Consider the following 4,484-nt stretch of genomic DNA (forward strand, 5'->3'; position numbering starts at 1 on the left):
TCCCCATAGCATTAGAGATCCTACCTCAAGTACAGTGAAAGGTTAGACTATTCAATCGACGTGGTTTCAGCAGCCCACAGTAAATGTTTGTGTTATTAACCACACACAATCTTTCAAGTTGATTCACCAGGTTATGTTTTCTTACAAATCAAATCAAATGTATTTATATAGCCCTTCGTACATCAGCTGATATCTCAAAGTGCTGTACAGAAACCCAGCCTAAAACCCCAAACAGCAAGCAATGCAGGTGTAGAAGCACGGTGGCTAGGAAAAACTCCCTAGAAAGGCCAAAACCGAGGAAGAAACCTAGAGAGGAACCAGGCTATGAGGGGTGGCCAGTCCTCTTCTGGCTGTGCCGGGTGGAGATTATAACAGAACATGGCCAAGATGTTCAAATGCTCATAAATGACCAGCATGGTTCAATAATAATAATCATAGTAGTTGTTGAGGGTGCAGCAAGTCAGCACCTCAGGAGTAAATGTCAGTTGGCTTTTCATAGCCGATCATTAAGAGTATCTCTACCACTATTGCTGTCTCTAGAGAGTTGAAAACAGCAGGTCTGGGACAGGTAGCACGTCCGGTGAACAGGTCAGGATTACATAGCCGCAGGCAGAACAGTTGAAACTGGAGCAGCAGCACGGCCAGGTGGACTGGGCACAGCAAGGAGTCATCATGCCAGGTATCCCTGAGGCATGGTCCTAGGGCTTAGGTCCTCCGAGAGAGAGGAAGAAAGAGAGAAAGAGAGAATTAGAGAGAGCATACTTAAATTCACACAGGACACCGGATAAGACAGGAGAAGTACTCCAGATATAACAAACTGACCCTAGCCCCTTGACACATAAACTACTGTAGCATAAATACTGAAGGCTGAGACAGGAGGGGTCAGGAGACACTGTGGCCCCATCCGATGATACCCCCGGACAGGGCCAAACAGGAAGGATATAACCCCACACACTTTGCCAAAGCACAGCCCCCACACCACTAGAGGGATATCTTCAACCACCAACTTACCATCCTGAGACAAGGCCGAGTATAGCCCACAAAGATCTCTGCCACGGCACAACCCAAGGGGGGGCGCCGACCCAGACAGGAAGATCACATCAGTGACTCAACCCACTCAAGTGACGCACCCCTCCTAGGGACGGCATGAAAGAGCACCAGTAAGCCAGTGACTCAGCCCCTGTAATAGGGTTAGAGGCAGAGAATCCCAGGGGAAAGAGGGGAACCGGCCAGGCAGAGACAGCAAGGGCGGTTCGTTGCTCCAGAGCCTTTCCGTTCACCTTCACACTCCTGGGCCAGACTACACTCAATCATATGACCCACTGAAGAGATGAGTCTTCAGTAAAGACTTAAAGGTTGAGACCGAGTCTGCGTCTCTCACATGGGTAGGCAGACCATTCCATAAAAATGGAGCTCTATAGGAGAAAGCCCTGCCTCCAGCTGTTTGTTTAGAAATTCTAGGGACAATTAGGAGGCCTGCGTCTTGTGACCGTAGTGTACGTGTAGGTATGTACGGCAGGACCAAATCAGAGAGATAGGTAGGAGCAAGCCCATGTAATGCTTTGTAGGTTAGCAGTAAAACCTTGAAATCAGCCCTTGCCTTGACAGGAAGCCAGTGTAGGGAGGCTAGCACTGGAGTAATATGATCAAATCTCTTGGTTCTAGTCAGGATTCTAGCAGCCGTATTTAGCACTAACTGAAGTTTATTTAGTGCTTTATCCGGGTAGCTGGAAAGTAGAGCATTGCAGTAGTCTAACCTAGAAGTAACAAAAGCATGGATTAATTTTCCTGCATCATTTTTGGACAGAAAGATTCTGATTTTTGCAATGTTATGTAGATGAAAAAAAGCTGTCCTTGAAACAGTCTTGATATGTTCATCAAAAGAGAGATAGAGAGCCGTTTGTTATGTTCAACATAGGAGGGCCAAGCACAGGAAGCAGCTCTTTCAGTAGTTTAGTTGGAATAGGGTCCCGTATGCAGCTTTAAGGTTTAGAGGCCATGATTATTTTCATCATTGTGTCAAGAGATATAGTACTAAAACACTTGAATGTCTCTCTTGATCCTAGGTCCCGGCAGAGATGTGCAGACTCAGGACAACTGTGCTTTGAAGGAATACGCAGATTTAAAGAGGAGTCCATAATTTGCTTTCCAATAATCATGATCTTTTCCTCAAAGAAGTTTGTAAATGTATTACTGCTGAAGTGAAAGCCATCCTCACTTGGGGAATGCTGCTTTTTAGTTAGCTTTGCGACAGTATCAAAAATACATTTCATATTGTTCTTATTTTCCTCAATTAAGTTGGAAAAATAGGATGATCGAGCAGCAGTAAGGGCTCTTCGATACTGCACGGTACGGTCTTTCTAAGCTAAGACTTCCAACCCGCAGTATTAGACTTAAAACGAATCAAATCAAATCAAATTTTATTTGTCACATACACACATACACATGGTTAGCAGATGTTAATGCGAGTGTAGCGAAATGCTTGTGCTTCGATCATACACTGCCAGGGGGTAGGGCTACCGACGTTAAGGCTAATCTGAAGACGGTGCAGGCTAAAGCTAAAACTGGCGAGTGTAGAGAGTATAGAGATATTGTTATCCACGTCGGCACCAACGATGTTAGGATGAAACAGTCAGAGGTCACCAAGCGCAACATAGCTTCAGCGTGTAAATCAGCTAGAAAGATGTGTCAGCATCGAGTAATTGTCCCTGGCCCCCTCACAGTTAGAGGGAGTGATGAGCTCTACAGCAGAGTCTCACAACTCAATTGCTGGTTGAAAACTGTTTTCTGCCCCTCCCAAAAGATAGAATTTGTAGATAATTGGCCCTCTTTCTGGGACTCACCCACAAACAGGACCAAGCCTGGCCTGCTGAGGAGTGACAGACTCCATCCTAGCTGGAGTGGTGCTCTCATCTTATCTACCAACATAGACAGGGCTCTAACTCCTCTAGCTCCACAATGAAATAGGGTGCAGGCCAGGCAGCAGGCTGTTAGCCAGCCTGCCAGCTTATTGGAGTCTGCCACTAGCACAGTCAGTGTAGTCAGCTCAGCTATCCCCATTGAGACCGTGTCTGTGCCTCAACCTAGGTTGGGCAAAACTAAACATGGCGGTGTTCTCCTCAGCAATCTCACTAGAATAAAGACCTCCTCCATTCCTGCCATTATTGAAAGAGATCGCAATACCTCACATCTCAAAATAGGGCTACTTAATGTTAGATCCCTCACTTCAAAGGCAGTTATAGTCAATTAACTAATCACTGATCATAATATTGATGTTATTGGCCAGACTGAAACATGGCTTAAGCCTGATGAATTTACTGTGTTAAATGAGGCCTCACCTCCTGGTTACACTAGTGACCATATCCCCCGTGCATTCCTGCAAAGGCGGAGGTGTTGCTAACATTTACGATAGCAAATTTCAATTTACAGAAGAAAAAAACTGGCGTTTTCGTCTTTTGAGCTTCTAGTCATGAAATCTATGCAGCCTACTCAATCACTTTTTATAGCTACTGTTTACAGGCCTCCTGGGCCATATACAGTGTTCCTCATTGAGTTCCCTGAATTCCTATCGGACCTTGTAGTCATAGCAGATAATATTCAAATTTTTGGTGACTTTAATATTCACATGGAAAAGTCCACAGACCCACTCCAAAAGGCTTTCGGAGCCATCATCGACTCAGTGGGTTTTGTCCAACATGTCTCTGGACCTACTCACTGTCACAGTCATACTCTGGACCTAGTTTTGTCCCATGGAATAAATGTTATGGATCTTAATGTCATAATCCTGGACTATCGGACCACTGTTTTATTACGTTTTCAATTGCAACAAATAATCTGCTCAGACCCCAACCAAGGAGCATCAAAAGTCGTGCTATAAATTCACAGACAAATTCACAGACAACACAAAAATGCCTTGATGCCCTTCCAGACTCCCTCTGCCTACCCGAGGACGTCAGAGGACAAAAATCAGTTAACCACCTAACTGAGGAACTCAATTTAACCTTGCGCAATACCCTAGATGCAGTTGCACCCCTAAAAACTAAAAACATTTCTCATAAGAAACTAGCTCCCTGGTACACAGAAAATACCCGAGCTCTTAAACAAGCTTCCAGAAAATTAGAACGGAAATGGCGCCACACCAAACTGCGGGTAATGGAGTCGCCAATGACTAGGGGTTTCAATTTGTCAGAGCTAATGGTGGGAAGCTTCGGTGTCTCAGACTCCGTAACGGGAGGTGTAGAGACAAGAGAAGGCTCGGCCTCAGACTCCGACTCTCTGCTTAATGGGGAAAACCGGTTGAATGTTTCTGTCGGCAGAATGAGCGACACCGGTTGAGCATTCCTACAGTATTTCCCTCCAGAAAACATGAGAAAGTTGTCCGGCTGCGGGGACCGTGCGAGGAGATTTATACTAACGTTACTATCTGTATTTACTGGTGGCACAGACGCTGTTTCATCCTTTCCTACACTGAAATTACCCTTGCC

The sequence above is a fragment of the Oncorhynchus kisutch genome, linkage group LG13, assembly GCF_002021735.2.
Source record: "Oncorhynchus kisutch isolate 150728-3 linkage group LG13, Okis_V2, whole genome shotgun sequence".
Taxonomy (NCBI): Eukaryota; Metazoa; Chordata; class Actinopteri; order Salmoniformes; family Salmonidae; genus Oncorhynchus; species Oncorhynchus kisutch.